Genomic DNA, 25,699 nt, shown 5'->3' on the forward strand with positions numbered 1-25,699 from the left:
TCCTGTAGAAACTAAATTTTTAATTAATTCACCAGCAATGCTCAGAAAATGATTGTTAAATACTGTACATATATCTGATATACAAGTAACAGAAACTGACTTTATATTGCCAACCTTGTGCTGCTGACCGGACACTTACTTCACAACTGACCATATGGTTTTAATTTTATCCTGTGAATGAGCTATTGTATTTGCATGCCATGTACTCTTTGTCTTCCTAATAACATTTTTAAGCACCTTGAAGTACTGTTTGCAATGCACTACTGTAGCTTGATTGTGACCACTTCTAACGTTTTGATATAATTCCCGCTTTGTTCTACATAATATCCTTACCCCACTAGTTAGCCACCGAGGCTGCCTTTTACTGCTAGTACCCTATTTAGCCCCCCCCCCCCCCCCCCATGAACCATGGACCTCCAAAGTGGGGAGGCTTGCGTGCCTCAGCGATACAGACAACAGAGGGGTATCTGTCGAGAGGCCAGACAAATCTGTGGTTCCTGAAGAGGGGCAGCAGCATTGTCAGTAGTTGCAGGGGCAACAGTCTGGATGATTGACTGATCTGACCTTGTAACACAAACCAAAATGGCCTTGCTGTTCTGGTACTGTGAACGGCTGAAAGCAAGGAGAAACTACAGCCGTAATTTTTCCCAAGGGTATGCAGCTTTACTGTATGATTAAATGATGAAGGCGTCCTCTTGGGTAAAATATTCCGAAGGTAAAATAGTCCCCCATTCGGATCTCCGGGTGGGGACTACTGAAGAGGACGTCATTATCAGGAGAAAGAATACTGGCATTCTATGGATCGGAGTGTGGAATGACAGATCCCTTAATCGGGCAGGTAGGTTAGAAAATTTAAAAAGGGAAATTGATAGGTTAAAGTTAGATATAGTGGCAATTAGTGAAGTTCGGTGGCAGGAGGAACAACACTTTCGGTCAGCTGAATACAGGGTTATAAATACAAAATCAAATAGGGGAAATGCAGGAGTAGGTTTAATAGTGAATAAAAAAATAGGAGTTCGAATAAGCTGCTACAGACAACATAGTGAACGCATTATTGTGGCCAAGATAGACATGAAGCCCGTGCCTACGACAGTACTACAAGTCTATATGCCAACTAGCTCTGCAGATGACGAAGAAATTGAAGAACTGTATGATGAGATAAAAGAAATTATTCAGATAGTGAAGGGAGACGAAAATTTAATAGTCATGGGTGACGAATTCGATAGTAGGAAAAGGAAGAGAAGGAAATGTAGTAGGTGAATATGGATTGGGGGTAAGAAATGAACGTGGAAGCCGCCTGGTAGAATTTTGCACAGAGCACAACTTAACCATAGCTAACACTTGGTTCAAGATCCATAAAAGAAGGTTGTATACATGTAAGCAGCCTGGAGATACTGATAGGTTTCAGATAGATTATATAATGGTAAGACAGAGATTTAGGAACCAGGTTTTAAATTTTAAGACATTTCTAGGGGCAGATGTGGACTCTGACCACAATCTATTGGTTATGAACTGTACATTAAAACTGAAAGAAGCAGAGGTTGTACAGAGTTTCAGGGAGAGCATAAGGGAACAACTGTCAGGAATGGGGGAAAGAAATACAGTAGAAGAAGAATGGGTGGCTTTGAGGAATGAAATAGTGAAGGTAGCAGAGGATCAAGTAGGTAAAAAGATGAGGACTAGCAGAAATCATTGGGTAACAGAGGAGACACTGAATTTAATTGATGAAAGCAGAAAATACAAAAATGCAGTAAGTGAAGCAGGCAAAAAGGAATACAAACGTCTCAAAAATGAGATCGACAGGAAATGCAAAATGGCTAAGCACGGATGGCTAGAGGACAAATGTAAGGATGTAGAGGCTTATCTCATGAGAGATAAGATAGATACTGCCTACAAGAAAATTAAAGAGACCTTTGGAGAAAAGAGAACCACTTGCATGAATATCAAGAGCTCAGATGGAAACCCAGTTCTAAGCAAAGAAGGGAAAGCAGAAAGGTGGAAGGAATATTTAGAGGGTCTATACAGGGGCGATGTTCTTGAGGACAGTTTTATGGAAGTGGAAGAGGAGGTAGATGAAGATGAAATGGGAGATATGATACTGCATGAAGTGTTTGACAGAGCACTGAAAGACGTAAGTCGAAACAAGGCCCCGGGAGTCGACAACATTCCATTACAACTACTGACAGCCTTGGGAGAGCCAGTCCTGACAAAATTCTACCATCTGGTGAGCAAGTTGTATGAGACAGGCGAAATACCCTCAGACTTCAAGAAGAATATAATAATTCCAATCCCAAAGAAAGCAGGTGTTGACAGATGTGAAAATTACCGAACTATCAGTTTAATAAGTCACAGCTGCAAAATACTAACGCGAATTATTTACAGACGAATGGAAAAACTGATAGAAGCCGACCTCGGTGAAGATAAGTTTGGATTCCACAGAAATGTTGGAACACGTGAGGATATACTGACCCTACGACTTATCTTAGAAGAAAGATTAAGGAAAGGCAAACCTATGTTTCTAGCATTTGTAGACTTAGAGAAAGCTTTTGACAATGTTGATTGGAATACTCTCTTTCAAATTCTGAAGGTGTCAGGGGTAAAATACAGGGAGCGAAAGGCTGTTTACAATTTGTACGGAAAGCAGATGGCAGTTATAAGAGTCGAGGGGTATGAAAGGGAAGCAGTGGTTGGGAAGGGAGTGAGACAGGGTTGTAGCTTATCCCCGATGTCATTCAATCTGTATATTGACCAAGCAATAAAGCAAACAAAAGAAAAGTTCGGAGTAGGTATTAAAATCCATGGAGAAGAAATAAAAACTTTGAGGTTTGCCGATGACATTGTAATTCTGTCAGAGACAGCAAAGGACTTGGAAGAGCAGTTGAACGGAATGGACAGTGTCTTGAAAGGAGGGTATAAGATGAAGATCAACAAAAGCAAAACGAGGATAATGGAATGTAGTCGAATTAAGTTGGTTGATGTTGAGGGAATTAGATTAGGCAATGAGACACCTAAAGTAGTAAAGGAGTTTTGCTATTTGGGGAGCAAAATAACTGATGATGGTCGAAGTAGAGGGGATATAAAATGTAGAATGGCAATGGCAAGGAAATCGTTTCTGAAGAAGCAAAATTTGTTAACATCGAGTATAGATTTAAATGTCAGGATGTCATTTCTAAAAGCATTTGTATGGAGTGTAGCCATGTATGGAAGTGAAACGTGGACGATAAATAGTTTGGACAAGAAGAGAATAGAAGCTTTCGAAATGTGGTGCTACAGAAGAATGCTGAAGATTAGATGGGTAGATCACATAACTAATGAGGAGGTATTGAATAGAATTGAGGAGAAGAGGTACTTGTGGCACAACTTGACTTGAAGAAGGGATCGGTTGGTAGGACATGTTCTGAGACATCGAGGGATAACCAGTTTAGTATTGGAGGGCAGCGTGGAGGGTAAAAATCGTAGAGGGAGACCAAGAGATGAATACACTAAGTAGATTCAGAAGGATGTAGGCTGCAGTAGGTACTGGAAGGTGAAGAAGCTTGCACAGGATAGAGTAGTATGGAGAGCTGCATCAAACCAGTCTCAGGACTGAAGACCACAACAACCCTATTTAGGACATTCTAATGGAAAGCAGCTCTCAAAGAGCATCAGAAATGTGTTAAGGAAAGCATTATATTTGTCATCTATGTTACCAGCACTATAAACATCCTGCCACTCTTGTTCCTCGACAAGGTTTAAAAAATTCTCAGTTGCTTTTGGATTAAATGGTTCAAATGGCTCTGAGCACTATGGGACTTAACTTCAGAGGTCATCAGTCCCCTAGAACGTAGAACTACTTAATCCTAACTAACCTAAGGACAACACACACGTCCATCCCCGAGGCAGGATTCGAACCTGTGGCCGTAGCGGTCGCACGGTTCCAGACTGTAGTGCCTAGAACTGCTCGGCCACTCCGGCTGGCTTTTGGATTAACTTTCCTGCATAGTTTGTAATTATATGTGACATTTGTTTGAGTACAAAATCCTTTTAGTGTTAAAATTGGTGCATCATGGTCTGAAAGGGCATTGACCCTTTTACCAACAGAATGCCCATCTAGTAATGAAGAATGAATGAAATTGTTGTTTATGGCTGTGCTACTGTTCCCCTGCACCCTAGTTGGAAAAACACAGTCTGTATCAGATCATTTGAATTTAGGAGATCTACCAACATCATTTTTCTTGCACTATCATGTACAAAATTTATACTGAAGTCACCACACACAACTAATTTCTCGTACTTCCTATAAAGTGAACAAGAACCCCCTCTAGCTTGGGCAGAAATGCTCTGAAGTCAAAATTATGGGACCTATAAACAAAAACAATTAAAAGTTTAGTTTCACTAAATTCAACTGCAACTGCACAACATTCAAATATCTGTTCAATGCAGTGCCACAATACATACCTCTATGGACTCAAAAGGAATACTGTTTTTTACATACATGGCCATTCTCCCACCCCACAATGAAATCCTTGAAAAACAGCCAGCTAACCTGTATCCTGGTAAAGGAAGCCTCTGAATCGTCAAATTATTTAAGTGGTGCTCCGATATACGAATAATTTCATAGTCAACATCTATAAGCAGTTCACTAACTTTATCTCTAATAGCTTTAATATTCTTATGAAATATGCTAACTCCTTCTCTACTTGGAAACATGACATCCTCTGAAGGTGAGCCCTTAGAGGGACTTCCTTTAAGCAGGTATATCCATCAGCTGACTTCATTCAAAAACGGTGCAGCTCTAACACCAACTACTACAGGAATTTTTCCAAGAGTGTCCTACCACCACCCACTACACTTGCACCTATAAGCTTTGCCAGTATCCTCTTCCCAAACCTGTTGAAGTGCTGGCCATGCCTAGTGAAACCCGATCTACTGATAAACTCAACTGGCACCACTGCAATGTGACCCATGCCCTCTGCCATCAGTGCCCTCTCCAGCCCAATGTTAACGTGCTTAACAGCTGCATTAAGATGAGGCTGATCATGATGCTGAAACAGTTGCATGAAATGCAGATTGATGCCATCAGTTTGAGTAGCTATCTTTATCAGGTCACCACCTACATCACATTCCCTGTCCCTATCAAGGCTATTCCCTGCACCAGGTCTAATTTGGTGCGTAGCTTTGTGTATGTAATTAATTTCCTAATTTATTTTGACCATTCCTAGTTAATATCTTTTGTTATGGAGTGAAATCAGTAATTGTTTCAGGACTTAAATTCTATTGTTTACTTATAAACAAAAATAAAATCTGTAATAATTATAAACATTTGGAAGAAGAACTACTAGAATCCTTTAAGTATTTACTTGGCTCTATTCGAAAACATGTTAGCAAAGCCAGCCCTTATTTAATTCCAAAATAATTACCAGATTGGTCAAAAGCATTGTTTGCATAACTAGATCTGCTAATTTCATTATTTAAACAAATAATTTGGCCTAATCTTTGTGGTAGAGAGAACTGTTAAAAAGGAGGAAATTTTCGATCTATTCATATAATTGAATGAGTTATGTTTTAATTGGTAACTTAAAACATCAAAAAAGTATAGTCTCAGTACCTATTTACTGTGAGGATTTATAAAGGCCCTATTTTTGGTCCTGAGACAGTCTGTCCACGGCCAATTTTCAGAGGGAAATTATGTACTGCTTCAAGTAACAACAATGCATCAAATTTAACAGTGGAATTAGTGTAACACAAATAGGCCATGTGTTAAGGCAATGACAATGTCTGTTCATGTTATTTGAGAAATAGTGTCACACATACCTTATTCTTCTGCAAGAACTGTGAACTGTGTGGTTAGGTTTACACTGCTCATAGATGTTCAACAGCCATCATAGCAGTATGCTGATGTTTGCCTGCAACCTATTAATGAGGCTTATCAAAATTTACCAATAGTGAGCTATGTAATGTTGGGGGTTGTGGACAGTGACAGTAAAGAACTGTGAAACACAACTGTGCAACTGTTAGCTACATTAATTACATTAGTCAGTGTTGAACTTCCACCCTCCACCCCCCCCCCCCCCCCCTATTTTTTAGCCAGTATAACAATGCAGTACGTCGACACCAAGGACCAATGAAGAAACAAAGCAGGTGAACATCACAAGCTTTCAGCCAAGTGCTCATTGGCCTTTTTCAAGAGGTATGACTGCCAGTGGGCTGCTGGTACACCCTTATATATGCTAGCTGCCATCTGATATCACTGGTGCTCACAGCCTTGCCATATATGGGCATAATTTGACTTGGCATTCAATATGTCCACTTCAACCATGTGATCCCTGGATTCCACATCATTCTGAGCTGCAGGAGGCCATCTCCATTAAGGGCGTTATTGGTGATTTTTATTTCAGTGGCTTATGTAATTACACAGTCCCAAAAGCCATTAGTGTGAGCCACAACAGTGGTTTCATCGAATTTGATCAGGTGACCGTTTTCTAAAGCATGTTCAGCTAAAGTCGATTTCTCAAGGTAGTGTATGCGATAAAGCCTCTTGTTCTTCTGTCTGCATTGTTCTACCATTCATACAGATTTCCAACATATGACTGGCCGCACTCGCAAGCCATCTTGTAGACCCGAGGTATTCTGCGACCTACTCCATCTCTAACTGGTCTCAGGACTTCTGAATATTTATCAGAGACCTGAATATCAATTTGATTTTGTGTCTTTTCAGTAGGTGGCTTGTCTTGCTCAACATGGACCCACAGAATGGCAAGAAGACATGTTTCTTTTCCTACTTTTTGTCGGTGGTCTTATTGTGATTCTCACTTGAAAGCACTCCATTTATTTGATGAATATTGTAACCGTAGTTCCTGAAGACCATACTGTCACCCTCATTAAGATGAAGATGGTCAGTCTGGTTGATAAAATCATTAGACCACAGAGCTGTGGTCAAAACGCACAATAACCCTGAAAGAGTGGTTTGGTGTGGGGCGGTAGAGGGGTGACGTGGACCGCGGTGGCCATCGTAGGGTTGTGGACCACTCTGGCTGCGGCAGGGATGGAGCCTCTCCGTCATTTCTAGGCCCCCAGTTAACATACAATACAATACAATACAAAACAACACAATGATGATCATTTATGAGTCACTGCAAGCTTAATATCAGTAACATGTATTGTCTTAATACAACTGGCCAGAGCCAATAGTTTTTCTTATTGCACAAAAAAAGTATTTCATTCTCCTCCATCTATTTTTCTGCTTTGCACATCAAAACTAAGAATATTCCTGTTACTGTCAACTGGAGATACTATAAACACATTTTTTGTGTTTTCTTGATTTTATAAAGTGTGGTCAGTTATGTTGTTGTTGTTGTGGTCTTCAGTCCTGAGACTGCTTTGATTCAGCTCTCCATGCTACTCTATCCTGTGCAAGCTTCTCCATCTCCCAGTACCTACTGCAGGCTATGTCCTTCTGAATCCGATTAGTGTATTCATCTCTTGGTCTCCCTCTACGATTATTACCCTCCACGCTGCCCTCCAATACTAAATTGGTTATCCCTCGATGCCTCAGAACATGTCCTACCAACCGATCCCTTCTTCTAGTCAAGTTGTGACACAAACTCCTCTTCTCCCCAATCATATTCAATACCTCCTCATTAGTTGTGTGATCTAACCATCTAATCTTCAGCATTCTTCTGTAGCACCACATTTCAAAAGCTTCTATTCTCTTCTTGTCTAAACTATTTATCGTCCATGTTTCACTTCCATACATGGCTACACTCCATACAAATACTTTCAGAAACGACTTCCTGACACTTAAATCTATACTCGATGTTACCAAATTTCTCTTCTTCAGAAACGCTTTCCTTGCAATTGACGGTGTACATTTTATATCCTCTCTCCTTCGAGCATCATTAGTTATTTTGCTCCCCAAATAGCAAAACTCCTTTACTACTTTAAGTGTCTCATTTCCTAATCTAATACCCTCAGCATCACCCGACTTAATTCGACAACATTCCATTATCCTCGTTTTTCTTTTGTTGATGTTCATCTTATATCCTCCCTTCAAGACACTGTCCATTCCGTTCCACTGCTCTTCCAAGTCCTTTGCTGTCTCTGACAGAATTACAATGTCATCTGCGAACCTTAAAGTTTTTATTTCTTCTCCATGGATTTTAATACCTATTCCAAATTTTTCTTTTGTTTCTTTTACTGCTTGCTCACCTCACCAAAAGTCTTGTTCCTCCTGCCACCGAACTTCACTAATTCCCACTATATCTAACTTTAACCTATCCATTTCCCTTTTTAAATTTTCTAATCTACCAGCCTGATTAAGGGATCTGACATTCCACACTCCGATCCGTACAACGCCAGCTTTGTTTCTCCTCATAACAATGTCCTCCTGATTAGTCCCCGCCCGGAGATCCGAATGGGGGACTATTTTACCTCCGGAATATTTTACCCAAGAGGATGCCATCATCATTAACTATACAGTAAAGCTGCATGCCCTCAGGAAAAATTGTGGCTGTAGTTTCCCCTTGCTTTCAACCGTTCGCAGTACCAGCACAGCGAGGCTGTTTTGGTTAGTGTTACAAGGCCAGATCAGTCAATCATCCAGACTGTTGCCCCTGCAACTACTGAAAAGGCTGCTGCCTTTCTTCAGGAACCATACATTTGTCTGGCCTCTCAACAGATACCCCTCCGTTGTGGTTGCACCTACGGTACGGCTATCTGTATCGCTGAGGCCGCAAGCCTCCCCACCAACGGCAAGGACTATGGTTCAAAGGGGGAGGTGGTTGGTTATATAATTGATATAAATGGGTTTCTGTATATCATTCAGGTTCTTAAGGGCAATTGTAGCCTCAAAATGAATGGAAATCGTGTTTATGACATGTTTTAACAACATTGTGTGTAAAGTTACTCCATTCAAAGAGTACATGCATATTCAAATGCAGAGATATGTAAACAGGCAGAATATGGTGCTGCAGTCAGCAATGCCTATATAAGACAACAAGTATCTGGTGCAGTTGTTAGATCGGTTACTGCTGCTACAATGGCAGGTTATCAATATTTAAGTGAGTTTGCACGTGGTGTTATAGTCGGTGCACAAGGGATGGGACATAGCATCTCCGAGGCAGTGATGAAGTGGGGATTTTCCCATATGACCATTTCACGAGTGTACGGTGAATATCAGGAATCCAGTAAAACTTCAAATCTCTGACATCGCAGCAGCTGGAAAAAGACCTGCAAGAACGAGACCAACGACAACTGAAGAGAATAGTGCAGCATGACAGAAGTGCAACCCTTCCACAAATTGTTGCAGATTTCAATTCTGGGCCATCAATAAGTGTCAGTGTGTCAACCATTCAATGAAACATCATCAACATAGTCTTTTGGAGCCGAAGGCCCACTCGTGTACCCTTAATGACTGCACGACATGAAGCTTTACACCTCACCTGTGATCATCAACACCGACATTGGACTGTTGATGACTGGAAACAAGCGGATGGATGTGTAAGGGTATGGAGACAACCTCATTAATTCATGGACCCTTCATGTCAGCTGAGGACTGTTCAAGCTGGTGGAGGCTCTGTAATAGTGTGGCGCGTGTGCAGTTGGGAGTGCTATGGGGCCCTTGATATGTCTAGAGATGACTGTGATAGGTGACACATACGTAAGCATCCTGTCTGATCACCTGCATCCATTATTCATGTCCACTGTGCATTCCAACAGATTTGGGCAATTCCAGCAGGATAACTCGACACCCCATACATCCAGAATTGCTATAGAGTGGCTCCAGGAACATTCTTTTGACTTTAAACACTTCCACTGGCCATCAAACTCCCCAGACATGAACATTATTGAGCATATCTGGGATGCCTTGCAACGTGCTGTGCAGAAGAGATTCCACCCTCTCATACTCTTATGGATTTATGGACAGCCCTGAAGCATTCATGGTGTCAGTTCCCTCCAGCACTACTTCTGACATTAGTCGAGTTCATGCCACATCATGTTGTGGCACTTCTGCATGCTTGCGGGGGCCCTACACAATATTAGGCAGGTGTACCAGTTTTTTGGCTCTTCAGTGTACTTTGCAAGATATTTGGCAGTATTACCTTGTAATGGATAACTTTACACATGTCTGGAAATTTTAAATGGAAAGAAAACAGAAATCTGAAGTGGCATGACACTTTTCATAGCTTTATTGACTTGTTGGAACCTATTACAAGGATAAATGCAATATGGCAAGTCATTTAAATTTTAAGTTTTTATTATGTAAATTGAAAATTATATTTCTGCTGTGTCTGGAGCACGAGTTTCTCACCTTCACTTTTATAGTATTTCTATAGCAGGATGAGGCACTACTAACCTTGATTTCACTTCAATAAAGACTGGATACATACATAAAAGATTGCAGGTGTTCTTTGAACTACAAAGATCATCTTTGTAATACCACAGGTTCATCAAGTAGCCCCTAGTTATTGATTTTGGAGATATCTCCAACATCAGGCCATACAAATGTCTATGTTGAGTCACCTGTCATCTTCACGAATTTAACTTGAATCTCATCATAAGATAGCACTAGTCCAATAATTTCCTCAGTATCCTTATTTTCTGCTTTTGTTTGCAGTCGTCGTAAAGTTACCCCCACCCAAGCAAAAGTCACACACCTTTGCTTGTTTTCAGCTTGCTAGTAAAATGTCTCCACTAAAAAAGTGTTTCACCTACTGTTCCACATAACTATGATATGGCAATGACAGTTTCTAAGCAATGTAAAAATACGTAAAGATACTCACATCCAATTAACTGCATTTATCATCCTGCATCATGATGTATGAACAACACTGTCATGATTTTTCAATCCAGTAAAGTTCACTATGTCTTATCTAAGCACCCATTTTACTCAGAATTTCCAAAACAGGCCATGGGCGGCACCCCACAGAACTTAATGGGAAGTGTGTAAAGTAACCCAGGTTGCATAATTTAACCCAGTTTATGGTACATCAAATTCAGTCGTTATCTTAAAACCATTGCTGAGTATACCCTTGTACGTTTCATCCTCTCAGAAACTAAACTCTGCTTATATTCTGCTAAACACAAAAATAGTTTCATACATAATCACTATTATGAATTTGAATATTTTATTTCCATGCATTCGAAAGACAGCAGTAGATTTTAAGCAACTTTCTTCTTCTCTGAATTTCTAATTCCTCTGAAGCACACATAAATTTGATAATTACTGAAGATTTTTGTACCCAAATGTACAAAAAACGTTGGACAAAAACAGAAGGCATTCAGCCTGATCCATCTATTTGCCATGCTTTCTGTCAAACTACAGCAAGCTGTAGTCTCAAAATAAAATGGCACAAAACCTACAGCACTGCTCCCTGTCTAGCACTGCTGCAATTGCATTCTCACAATGAGTGGCTTTTGGATATTAGCGAGATCATGAAAACCAATCCTCTGCAACAGTTAACATGTTCATCTGATGATTAGATTATAGTGTATGTTTTAGAGTTCAGTTGTTACATCATATTTCAAAAGAAAATATAAAACTGACAAGAATATTTAGAACATACAGAGTGAATATCGAACACACACAGAGACTGGCAATAGCAAGAAAAACTTTCCTGAAAAGCAAGATGATGTTAACAACAAATACAAATTTAAGTGTTAGGGAGCCTTTTATGAATGTATTCATTTGGAGTGTGGCGTCATGTAGAAGTGAAATGAAGAAAATAAATGGTAAAGAGAATATAAGCTTATTTGGTGCTACAGAAAAATCCTGAAGATTAAATGTATAGATTGGATAAGTAACAAGGAGGTACTGAATGGAATTAGACATCAAAGAGCTTAACATCAAAACTTGCCTAACAGAAGAAAGAGATTGATTAGACACATCCTGAGGCATCAAAGAATAGTTTAATTTGGTCTAGAGGAACGTGTCAGGGGTAAAAATTGCAGGAGGAAATCAATGTTAAATACAGTAGGCAGGTTTAAATTGATGTAGGGTGCAGTAGTTATGCAGGTAGTAAAAAGTTTATACAGGAAAACAAGTCAGTCTTCAGACTGATGAATTCAACAATTACAATAAGCACTCTGTATTACTCGGCAAGGTGAATCAGTTACCTGGCTGTAATGGGAACTACTTGGCGATGTGACTTGTTACAGTAACGTTCCAGTCCATCTCAGAGTGTGAGCACAAAAAGGGACTGCAGAAAATACCTTTGTGCAAAGCCATGACTACTTGCTATTAACATCGTTAATATTACAGGTTATGAAAACAAGGAAAGTGTGATAGTGCTGACACAGAAGGTGATAAAAGATGCATTCAGTTAGGGAATGGTGTGCAAATTACAGAAGGAGGGATATGATGCCAAGTGGAGTAGGACATCAAGTATGTGCTCCAAAACAGAATTAGAGAAATGCATACAATAAATATTTCATTGGTGATCTAAATAAATTGCTGCAATATTATGGCCATGGAAGGAAATACAATCTTTGCAGAAATTTCACAGCTGTTGTTTCACTGAATTAGCCTTCCCTACTAGAAAAGAAACTCTAAGAAAAACTGTTCCATCTATGGGATTTGATTTTAGAAGTTGCTAGAAAGAATGAGTCATGAACATACTGGCAAAAACGCCTATGATATCAGACTTTTAAAAAAAATTTATAAAATGAAGCATTAGCATAAAGTGACCAATGGTTTACTTAGATGAGCCATGGATCCATACACACTACACTGTGAAAAATATTGCAAAGTGGCAATGTGTGAACAGTGTCATCGGACCACAGTGCCAGAGAGCGTTTCATTGTTGTGACTGCAGAGTTTTATTTTTTGTTCACATTTCCTCTGTGACAACAGGAAAACTTCAGACTATCATGTAGAAATGGCAAAAAAAATACAAATCTGTAGAGACAAAGAAAACCAAACTTTCACATTAATTATGGAGCAACAAACACTTTCTCTTTATTCAATTGGTACACTCTTGCAAAAAATGTCCCTTCTTACTGCTGTCATGCCATCTAGACCTAAATCCTACAGAACTATTATGAAATCTTGCAAAGATAATCATGATCCATCACACATCTTACTCTCTAACCTGAAAAACTTAACAGCTCATGCTTCTGCTGCTAGTAAATAAATGTTGTTTGTCATCTAGCTTGGTGCATACCTTTTGATGTAACACTACTTTGGTGATTTATGCATCAATTTTTCTGGTTATAGTTGGCATTACAAGGCTAAGTGGGTTTCCTTCCAAACCTTTCCACCTACGAAAAATTTGAGATGGTCACTGGGAATCAAACACAGGACCTTGGCATTACTAGCCACAAATGCTAACCACTAGACCACAATGTCACTTTGCTTATGTGGCTGTGACATTATCTTTTACTGCTGTGTCCTTAGAAGACTTGAAAGTATACGTATCATGCCAAAAAAGCGTGTGATGATGAGTGGAGGAGACACACTTTGATGGCCAAGGAACTGAAAATATAAATAAAATCACTCAGCACAGATTCAAACAAAAAGTCAGCATTGTCATCCTTCAGTGAAACAGCAGCAAAGAATCAACAGATACACACGTAGAAAATAGCGATGTCACTGGGGAAGATAGTTTTCCAGATATTGCCCTTCTTACTACTGCCCACTGTGAGCAGCCAAGGTGAGATATACTATGTGTCCCAATTCCGGTCTTATTCTAAATGGGTACTTCATTTAGATGTGAGTATAGACATTTAGCGTGTGACAGCACTCCTCTTGTAACAGTACTGGAAGGTACACCATTACTACCTCCCCTCCTTGCTTATAGGGCATGAACACAGGGGCACCGGCACCCTGGCCAGATAATTGGATTGCTTTGCTGGGTAAAACTTCAGCTAAGGGAATTAAAATACACTCATCTATGGAATCTAAAGGAAGTTCTAGACATTACAGGCATAATAAAGAAGAAAATTGTAGAAAATAAAGTAACTTTTGCATCTGTTGCCTAAAGATGCTTCTACTAGAATAAAGAAATTTTTCTTGCTGTTCTGAGTTAATGCATACACAAAACATGACACTTTGCCGTCACTTGTTCCTACCAACACACAATTCTCATTTAACAAAGAATTAAATACTGCTCTTGGTTGGTGTCGCAACGTAGTTGTCAGTCTCACACATTGCAATTCTTGACTGAATTACTCTGCCCATATTTAGAATGTTCTGGTATAAGATTAGGGATCATGGTAGTGAGTTATGGTGACACATGACAAAAACAAAATTCAAGCTTACTTTGAAACTGGTCACACCAGGAAGAACGTTTTCCTCTGGAACTTCAACTTCATCTAAGAAAATCATTCCTGTAGCAGATGCCCGAAGTGAGAATTTGCCTTCTATTTTGGGTGTTGCCAATCCTTTAGCTCCATTCCTTTCCACAATGAATCCTCATAACTTGCCGTCTTCACATTTTGCCCAAATAATTAAAATATCTGCAACTGGGGCATTGCTTATCCTGAACAGACAATAAGTTACATAAACATAGATGCAGTATTACAAGTACACTTTTCAAATCAAAAGAAATCAACACAATGGAAACTCATCATAGATAGTATCAAGGAACAAGCATATGACAATATGATGTGTCTGAAATACCCAAATATAGCTACAGGTATGTACTATTATGCATGCCCACTCGGTTAGCTGTGCAGTCTAACGCACTGCTTTCCAGGTAGGAGGCATGCCGGTCCCCGGCACAAATCCATGCAATGGATTAGTGTCGAGGTCCGGTGTGCCAGCAAGTCTGTGAATGGTTTTTAAGGCGGTTTTCCATCTGCCTTGGCAAATCTGGGCTGGTTCCACTTATTCTGCCTCAGTTACACTATGTCAGCGATTGCTTCACAAACACTTTCTCCACGTACGCATACACCATCATTATTCTACCATGCAAACATTGGGGTTACACTCGTCTGGTGTGATATGTTCCTGGGGGAGGGGAGGTGTCCACTGGGGGCTGAACCGCACAATAACACTTGGTTCGGTGTGGGGCAGCGGTGGAGTGAGTGGACTGCTGTAACCTGTTGTGGGATTGTGTACCACTGTGGGCTATGGCAGGGACGAAGCCTCTCCATCATTTCTAGGTCCTCAGTTCCATACAATACAATATTATTATGCATGATTATTAACATAGAAAAGCACCAGTGTAGGATTTTTATAACATAGGAAATGATATTAATATTATTATTATTATTATTATTATTATTATTATTAACCTTTATTTGTCTATGATACCTTTACAGCCTTGAACATTGTAATTACTGCACACTTACAATGATGATATCATGTCGTACATATAAGGAATACATAAGCTAAAATAGAAGCACATTAGATGCCATTATATAAACATTCAACGCCACTAATACACTGCAACATTCAAAAGTAATACTACTGATAATGGAGTTCAGAAATGTCTGAGTGGATATAAAAGTCTTTTAATTAACAGCTGTTTCAACTTGCTCTTAAAGAAATTTCCACAGAGCTGCTTTACATTATTTGGCAACCTATTATAAAATGCAAGTGGACTTTCACTTGTAGCACTTTTGTTACTCAGTATCATAATAACAACACCTTATGAGACCTTAGTTTCTCCCAGTGTATAGAATGTCGTCACCCAGCTGCATTCCCCTAAGTTATTTGAATACACCTTGTTCATGTATTGCATTAATAAAATCTCTATTCATTATGCTTATTGCATTATTCTCTTTTACAAATATAATTGTCATAAGCATATACCTTTATTGTATAGTCAATAAATTATACTTAATATAGTCCCAACATGACTAGTGTTTGCTTACAGTAGTAATAACCATAACTAGTATCTTCTGAAGCCTGAATATTTTATCCATGTAGACTGTGGGTGCTCCACCCCAAATTTCAGTCTCGTGTTGTAAATGAGAAGGGATTAATCCATAGAGCATTTGTTTAATAATAGGAGGAGTTACATATGTTTCAGGTGTTTTAGTAACCAAATATTTCAGCTAGTCTCTTTACAGATGTAGCTGACAGACTCTTTTCATGTAAGACACTCATCAATAACAATGTCTAAAAATTTATGTTTATTGGATGTTTCAACTGTAGACAGTGATTCAATATTTATATACACTTGAGACTGGTTGCAATTGAGCACCAACTTTATCACAACAGTCTTGGCCTTATTCGGTATAAGTTTATTCATGATCAGATGTTCCATGATTAGTTCAAAGTTGTCTTTATTGTTTTGGAATGCTATCTGCTCCTTGCGGCTGAGGATAATAAATGCTGTATCAGCAGCGTAGTTCACTAGCTTTAAGTTGTATGATCTAAGAATACTTCCCTGGGAACTCCAAAGCTGAGAGTCTTGTATACTGATTTTACTGTGGGGCATTCTTACTTGCATTCTTATAAGATAGTTTAGCATACTGTCTCCCATCTCAGAGCTAACTTATGAATTTTAGTGATACTGCTATTATACCGCTAATTTGGATAAAAGTACTGTATGATTTATAGAACCAAATGCCTTATGCAAATCTAGAATTAATACTTGCAACACTTAATACAGTGAAAAACCATACTTCAACATAATTGTTTCTTTTGTATCTACACAGGCACGACAATGTTGCAAAACATAGCCATCAGCACAAATGTCACTAATCTAGCCAACTGTGGGCACTCAACCCGGGAGCCTGGAAGCTGGACCGCAGAAGAGGATAAACTCAATGTGCAAGTTGATGTATGGGGGAACAGGGAGTCCAAACACCATGTAGAGACACAAGGAGAAAAGCACAAAATGCAACCAGCATGAATTACCAAACAAATAACATGTGGAAACAAGAGCATGCTGCAATGTGAAAGTCAGGTCAGTGTTAGTCGATCACTCCATAGGAACTCACTGGCCCAACCTATCGTCCCTGGCAAGTAAACACCTGAGTCAGCAGTTCTGCCCATTTGACACTCCACACATGACGTCCATGATAGCTTCTGCACTACTCTACCACAGAACCCACTGCAGTTCATCTGTGTCCATACATTTGTCTGCTGGTGGGGATACCAAAATTTCAATTGAGCAACACATTATTGGCTAGTTCTACAGCCCTGAAAGTTCTCCTTGGTACCTTGCCACAAAACATAATATCTTTATTTATGCCAATGCAATATTCTTCTACATGCACATTGATACAGGTATTTCAACGATTGGTGGTCCATGAAAGGTTCCCTTACCTGAAATGAAGCTCAGTACATTTCTATCATCTGTTCTATGCAAATAATTGAGGTTCAAAAAATTTTGAACTCAGGTCTACATTATTCATGTAATGTCCTGACAAACTGACAATTATTCAGGTATCTGTTTCAAGTTTCCTGTTGTTGTTGTTGTTGCTGTTGTTGTTGTCTTCAGTCCTGAGACTGGTTTGATGCAGCTCTCCATGCTACTCTATCCTGTGCAAGCTTCTTCATCTCCCAGTACTTACTGCAACCTACATCCTTCTGAATTTGCTTAGTGTATTCATCTCTTGGTCTCCCTCTACGATTTTTACATGCCACGCTGCCCTCCAATGCTAAATTTGTGATCCCTTGATGCCTCAGAACATGTCCTACCAACCGATCCCTTCTTCTAGTCAAGTTGTGACACAAACTCCTCTTCTCCCCAATTCTATTCAATACCTCCTCATTAGTTATGTGATCTACCCATCTAATCTTCAGCATTCTTCTGTAGCACCACATTTCGAAAGCTTCTATTCTCTTCTTGTCCAAACTATTTACCGTCCATGTTTCACTTCCATACATGGCTACACTCCATACAAATACTTTCAGAAACGACTTCCTGACACTTAAATCTATACTCGATGTTAACAAATTTCTCTTCTTCAGAAACGCTTTCCTTGCCATTGCCATTCTACATTTTATATCCTCTCTACTTCGACCATCATCAGTTATTTTGCTCCCCAAATAGCAAAACTCCTTTACTACTTTAAGTGTCTCATTTTCTAATCTAATTCCCTCAGCATCACCCGACTTAATTCGACTACATTCCATTATCCTCATTTAGCTTTTGTTGATGTTCATCTTATATCCTCCTTTCAAGACACTGTCCATTCCGTTCAACTACTCTTCCAAGCCCTTTGCTGTCTCTGACAGAATTACAATGTCATCGGCGAACCTCAACGTGGACTACAACCCCGTCTCACTCCCTTCCCAACCACTGCTTCCCTTTCATGTCCCTCGATTCTTATAACTGCCATCTACTTTCTGTACAAATTGTAAATAGCCTTTCGCTCCCTGTATTTTACCCCTGCCACCTTTAGAATTTGAAAGAGAGTATTCCAGTCAACATTGTCAAAAGCTTTCTCTAAGTCTACAAATGCTAGAAATGTAGGTTTGCCTTTCCTTAATCTATTTTCTAAGATAAGTAGTAGGGTCAGTATTGCCTCACGTGTTCCAACATTTCTGCGGAATCCAAACTGATCTTCGCCGAGGTCGACTTCTACCAGTTTTTCCATTCGTCTGTAAAGAATTCGCGTTAGTATTTTGCAGCTGTGACTTATTAAACTGATAGTTCGGTAATTTTCACATCTGTCAACACCTGCTTTCTTTGGGATTGGAATTATTATATTCTTCTTGAAGTCTGAGGGTATTTCGCCTGTCTCATACATCTTGCTCACCAGATGGTAGAGTTTTGTCAGGACTGGCTCTCCCAAGGCCGTCACTAGTTCCAATGGAATGTTGTCTACTCCCGGGGCCTTGTTTCGACTCAGGTCTTTCAGTGTTCTGTCAAACTCTTCACACAGTATCATCTCTCCCATTTCATCTTCATCTACATCCTCTTCCATTTCCATAATATTGTCCTCAAGTACATCGCCCTTGTATAGACCCTCCATATTCTCCTTCCACCTTTCTGCTTTCCCTTCTTTGCTTAGAACTGGGTTTCCATCTGAGCTCTTGATATTCATACAAGTGGCTCTCTTTTCTCCAAAGGTCTCTTTAATTTTCCTGTAGACAGTATCTATCTTACCCCTAGTGAGATAAGCCTCTACATCCTTACATTTGTCCTCTAGCCATCCCTGCTTAGCCATTTTGCACTTCCTATTGATCTCATTTTTGAGACGTTTGTATTCCTTTTTGCCTGCTTCATTTACTGCATTTTTATATTTTCTCCTTTCATCAATTAAATTCAATATTTCTTCTGTTACCTAAGGATTTCTACTAGCACTCATCTTTTTACCTACTTGATCCTCTGCTGCCTTCACTACTTCATTCCTCAGAGCTACCCATTCTTCTTCTACTGTATTTCTTTCCCCCATTCCTGTCAATTGTTCCATTATGCTCTCCCTGAAACTTTGTACAACCTCTGGTTTAGTCAGTTTATCCAGGTGCCATCTCCTTAAATTCCCACCTTTTTGCAGTTTCATCAGTTTTAATCTACAGTTCATAACCAGTAGATTGTGGTCACAGTCGACATCTGCCCCTGGAAATGTCTTACAATTTAAAACCTGGTTCCTAAATCTCTGTCTTACCGTTATATAATCTATCTGATACCTTCTAGTATCTCCAGGATTCTTCCATGTATACAGCCTTCTTTTATGATTCTTGAACCAAGTGTTAGCTATGATTAAGTTATGCTCTGTGCAAAATTCTACCAGATGGCTTTCTCTTTCATTTCTCTCCCCCAATCCGTATTCACCCACTATGTTTCCTTCTCTCCCTTTTCCTACTCTCGAATTCCAGTCACCCATGAGTATTAAATTTTCGTCTCCCTTCATTACCTGAATAATTTCTTTTATCTCATCATACGTTTCATCAATTTCTTCATCATCTGCAGAGCTAGTTGGCAAATAAACTTGTACAATTGTTGTAGGCATGGGCTTCGTGTCTATCTTGGCCACAATAATGCGTTCACTATGTTGTTTGTAGTAGCTTACCCGAACTCCTATTTTTTTATTCATTATTAAACCTACTCCTGCATTACCCCTATTTGATTTAGTATTTATAACCCTGTATTCACCTGACCAAAAGTCTTGTTCCTCCTGACACTGAACTTCACTAATTCCCACTATATCTAACTTCAACCTATCCATTTCCCTTTTTAAATTTTCTAACCTACCTGCCCGATTAAGGGATCTGACATTCCATGCTCCGATCCGTAGAACGCCAGTTTTCTTTCTCCTGATAACGACATCCTCTTGAGTATTCCCCGCCCAGAGATCCGAATGGGGGACTGTTTTACCTCCGGAATATTTTACCCAAGAGGACGCCATCATCATTTAACCATACAGTAAAGCTGCATGCCCTCGGGAAAAATTATGGCTGTAGTTTCCCCTTGCTTTCAGCCGTTCGCAGTACCAGCACAGCGAGGCCGTTTTGGTTAGTGGTGCAAGGCCAGATCAGTCAATCATCCAGACTGTTGCCCCTGCAACTACTGAAAAGGCTGCTGCCCCTCTTCAGGAACCACACATTTGTCTGGCCTCTCAACAGATACCCCTCCGTTGTGGTTGAACCTATGGTACGGCCATCTGTATCGCTGAGGCACGCAAGCCTCTCCACCAGCAGCAAGGTCCATGGTTCCTGTTAATAAGCCATAATTCTTTCATAAGGTACAATGTATTCCCTTCCACAGAGAAGATGCAAGCAATAAGAACTGAAATTGACCAGCAATAACTTCAGCATGGACAACACCAACACCATCAACTACTTCAGCAACAACTAAACAAACAGGAGAGCCAATAAAAAAGTTTGGAATAATGCAGTCACCAACAGTCTTAGAAGATACAAGCTTTAGTGTCCCTACTACCATGTCCATCGTCATTTGTGCCATTCCAAGAAACACAGGGGCTTGAGACTCTTACAGGCAATACCAAAAGCAACATTTTGAGGTGTTCCAGGTGCATTGTGTGAATGTATGTAATTCACTTTTGTAATGGTTCTGCCACACATCTGTCACTGGCAGAAAACTTGAGAGGCTATCGTTTCTTATACCAGGTAAACTCTTATATTATTATGTTAATTGCTAAATAATATTTTAACATTTTATTTTAGACAGCGAAAATAACCACTAAATTTTTGTACTATTCTGAACCACACAATGATAAAATTACTGTCACAACAAAGCAGCAAGAATGGGGACCAATGAGAATATGTTGGGGGCAACAGAAAGGGAGAAAAGACATGGGAGTGTGTCCTCTGTGACAGAAACAAACAGAAGGCTGTCAGAGGTGGGAGCTTTCCACTGTTTATGGTCAAGATACAGGACAGCAGTAGCAGCCAGCAGGGGGTCTTCAGCATGGACTGGTGAAGAAGGACATGGCACCTGATCCCACATAACGCTGCCATTGTAGGTGATGCAGCCACTGCCATTATGGACACTCCATCCAGAATTAGGAGCTCATTCAATTGTTAAGTCCTAGTCTCCAAGATTACAGGGGTAATAGTCTCAAAAGGCCAAAATGGCTGTCATTTGCTATGCTACACAAAGGAAGCATCAACTACCATTTTGTAAAATGATCCCTGTTGCTTCAAAGACTTGCTGTAAGGACATTTTATTAACTGAACTTAATGCTGTAGCAGTGGTTCAGAAATTCATTTATGTAAGCTACCATGTTTGCTGAGAATACGTAAGTCACAAGATATTTGAACCTGTGAGTTATCATCTCCCAAGTCACCGTAAATTAGTGACTCAACCCCTTTTGCAAAATTTCTTCTAAAAAATATAGTATGGAAGGATATCACAGCAGCTATGGAGTTTAGTGGCATCATCTTGCCAAAGGTGCTATGAAGACATCACAACTAACCGAACTTTCCAACTACATAGAACTGTAACCACAATAATTTAAAAAAAATAGAGTTTATTGTTTCATTTACCTTTCACTTCATTAACTCTGTCACTATTAACTTTTTACTGGACTGTATACTGAACTCTTATTTTTTTCTCAATACTATCTCAGAAGGAAAACTGGTAAGAAACTTGTATTTTTCATCTTATTCATGTATATGTTTGGACTCAACTTTTTCCATGAAGTTGAGTGTCACCTGTCAGCACTGTTGGCCACAGAACTCAGGTTACTGTGGAGCAGAGATATGAATGTATCAAGTTTTCCTTTGCAGGAAAACAATTTCATAACTACTATGATCAAATGTGAGAAGAGCAAGGGAGGTTGTAGAGAGTGAAAGTGATGGAGGTTGAGGCCAGCCTGTTGCCAGGGGCAGAGACGTTTTTGTATGGGCATTTATGAACCCAGTGTAGTGGGACCACAGTATAGCACATATCTATGTAGAACTAGCATTTCTATTGTTAATAACTTTTCTCATACAGCTCAGGATAACAAAAAATAACTACTAATTTTCTGTCTAAAATAAAACATACAATCTTATTTTGTAGTAAATATTATCTTAATTATCTCTTTGTCTGCTGTGTAAAAGACTCAAACTGTTGTGACAGTGCCATGACATTTAACAGTGCCGCCACGACAGTACGCGCAAACGTTGATAGAGGCACTCCGCAACTCGGGTGAGCGCGGGAGCGCCACCTAGCTACGAACGGCGCTGGCCGCATGTCACGGCACGGCAGTCGAATAAGAGATACTGAGTTGTTATCATGTAACCAGCTATTGCTTCTAAGTGAGTGTGTTTGAATATCCACGCAATTATTGGGGATTAAAGGTTATAACACTTTTTGGCGACGAGGTCGGATATTTTCACTGCGTTGTGGATTTGTGTGTTCGTGATGGGGCAGACATGGAACAGCTTATGCAAGCGCTCATTGAACAACAAACACAGTTGACGGCTGCTATTCAATCATTGTCGACATCACTTACTCATCGTCTGGCTTCCTCTTCTCCACCTCCATTCTCTCCTTACGACGAGGCCGCTGAAGACTGGGAAGATTATGAGAAGCGTTTGCGGCAACACTTCTTGGCTTTCGGCGTTGTCGACGCTCCTATGTGTAAGTCATTATTTCTATCTTGGATTTCCCCACGGATCTATCAGCTGCTATCTCAGTTAGCCCCTCTGCGGGAACCTGCCTCTCTGTCCTTCCAAGAAATGTGTGACTTATTGTCTAACTATTACCGAAAAAACACCCACGTCGTTGCCACCCGCATGGCGTTCTACCAGTGTGGTAAACAGCCCCATCAATCTTACTGGGCTTGGGCGGTGGAACTACACGATCTGAGTAGGAAATGTCAGTTTGTCACGGACACTCATCATGAGTCTTATGCTGATTCAACGGTTAGGGATGCTATTCTATGGCTTGCCCCTGATAAAGATGTTCGGCAACGTGCCCTACAACTGCCAAACCCGTCGTTGTTGGAAGTTCTAAGCATCGCTCAATCCTTTGACGTGTCTCACACTGCTGGCGCGCAAATAGATGTGTGGTGTGATGTAGGCGCTGTACAGTCAACTTTCGACCTGGACAATTTGCCTGTTTCACAGGAGAACGAAGATGTGGCGGCGGTTCACTCGCGTAAGCAACATCACGTTGGGCCGCAACGCTCGCAGCGACAACAGCAACCACGGAAGCAGGTTCGTTCCGCACTTCCTTCTTGTCCACATTGTTTCGTACAGCATGACAGGGCCGTGTGTCCAAAACGTTGGGCCACGTGTAATTCATGTAGGAAAAAAGGCCACATTGCTTCTGTGTGTCAGTCCCCTAAAGTTCCTGTCGACGAGGATGAGGCATCGGACATGGATGTTAACTGTGTGCTTTCTCAAACAAATAAGTTGTTTGTTACTGTTCGTGTTCTGGATAAAGACATTCGCATGCAAGTGGGCACTGGCTCTGTAGTAACTCTCATTAATTCTCGCACATATTTGGAGTTGGGCTCCCCTCCCTTGTCTCCAGTTACGCGAAACCTGAGAACTTATAATAAACAGAAAATTCATATCATTGGCCCGTTTGATGCTTCCGCTGCCTACAAATCTGTTGTTCGGCCCCTCACATTTTATGTAGTGGATCATGCGGGCTGTAATGGAACTGACGAATAGACGTCATTTTATTTTATGATACACTATTAGACGTCACTTTATTTTATTATTCACTAAAGTCATGTTATAAAAGCTTTTGCTTAAGATAATACTAAGTTAGGTGTTGCGATCAATAATCGATATTGCAATTGTATGTTCTTTGTAGCTTATGACCGTGTTCTTTGGTCTACTACGGGCTTTCGGCCACTTGTGTGTTGGCCGCGGTTGAGTGTAGTTGTGCATATAGTTCTTGCAATAAATGTGTTTGATACAAAGAAACCGTGGAATACTGCGTCATTTTTCGATAGTCCAGTAATAATTAAAAAACCCGCACCTTTTTCTTGGACCCAAAGCAGCCAAGGAATCATCGCCTAGACAACAAGAAGCCACAAGGACAACGCAGACACAGCAGCATCAACAAAGGAGACATCATGGCCAGCTCGACTAAATTACTTTACAGCCATTAGCCACACCGTAACGGTGTCCTTATGGAGTTAACTTTTCCTGCACAGTAGAGCCGGTTTGTGACAGGGCACTGAAAACTGTTCGGTTATGATGCTTTCCAGTTGTTCGGGTTCTCCGTTGATGATGATGTGCACCTCATATCTGAGGATATTCCATATCAACAGCTGGATGGATTGGGTTCTGAATTTTTGTTCGTGTTCTCTGCTGGTCTGGGTCGTGCCAAGGATTTTGAAGCCAACATTACTCTTAAACCTACAGCTTGCCCTAAGTTTTTCCTGGCACGCCCTATTCCGGTAGCGTTGCGTGCACCTGTCAAGGCTGAGATAGACAGGTTAACAGCTTCGGAGATTCTCCTTCCTGTTACCTCCAGCGAATGGGCATCACCAATCGTGGTGCTTTCTAAACCAAACGGGAGTCTGCGATTGTGTGGTGATTTTAAAGCCACTGTCAATGCTCAGAGCCTCATTGACACTTATCCTCTTCCCCATCCTGAGGAGTTATTTACCAAGCTCACTGGGGGCCAGTTCTTTTCCAAACTTGACTTATCGGAGGTGTACCATCAGTTGCCATTGGATGCTTCTTCTAAGGAATTTCTCGTCATCAACACTCCTTGTGGGTTGTATCAGTACCAGCGGTTACCATTTGGCGTCGCTCACGCGCCGGCCATTTTTCAGCGGTTTTGGAACAGCTCACGGCTTCCGTTCCTGGCTGCATAAACTATCTGGATGACATTGTTGTCACGGGGGCCTCCACTGAGGAGCACCTTCGCAATTTGCGTTCACTGTTTCAGGTTTTGCATTCGGCTGGGTGGAGGTGCAATCTGGACAAGTCACAGTTCTTCCAACCCTCCATTGTGTATCTTGGTTTCCACTTGTCCCGTGAGGGTATACGTCCTCTACGTCAGCATGTTGCGGCCATTAACGCTCTACCCCCGCTGTCTACGGTCTACGGTCAAAGAACTTCAGGCGTTTCTAGGCAAGATTGCTTGTTATCACAAATTCATTCCATCCGTGGCAGCGGTCGCTCATCCTCTGCATCAGTTGTTATGAAAAAACGTCCCTTTCTGCTGGTCCGACGAGTGTGAGCAGGCTTTTGTTCGCCTGAAGGCTCATTTGCAGTCGGCGCCTTGTCTTGCCACATTCCGTCCGGATCAGCACTTGGTTCTGGCGACTGATGCGTCACAGTATGGCCTAGGGGCTGTTCTCGCCCATCAGTATGAGGATGGGTCGGAACAACCCATTGCCTATGCTTCCAAGACCCTCAATGATGCGCACCGCATTACTCTCAAATCGAAAAGGAGGTGCT

At 40.6% G+C, this 25,699-nt stretch overlaps 1 pseudogene; it reads right to left on the bottom strand.

Annotated features, from left to right (window-relative positions):
* The window catches only part of LOC126470762 (glutaryl-CoA dehydrogenase, mitochondrial-like), a 29,346-nt pseudogene extending 12,982 nt beyond the window's left edge, over positions 1-16,364 (bottom strand).
* Positions 16,365-25,699: the final 9,335 nt, after the last annotated feature.

This window comes from Schistocerca serialis, chromosome 3 (assembly GCF_023864345.2).
Source record: "Schistocerca serialis cubense isolate TAMUIC-IGC-003099 chromosome 3, iqSchSeri2.2, whole genome shotgun sequence".
NCBI lineage: Eukaryota > Metazoa > Arthropoda > Insecta > Orthoptera > Acrididae > Schistocerca > Schistocerca serialis.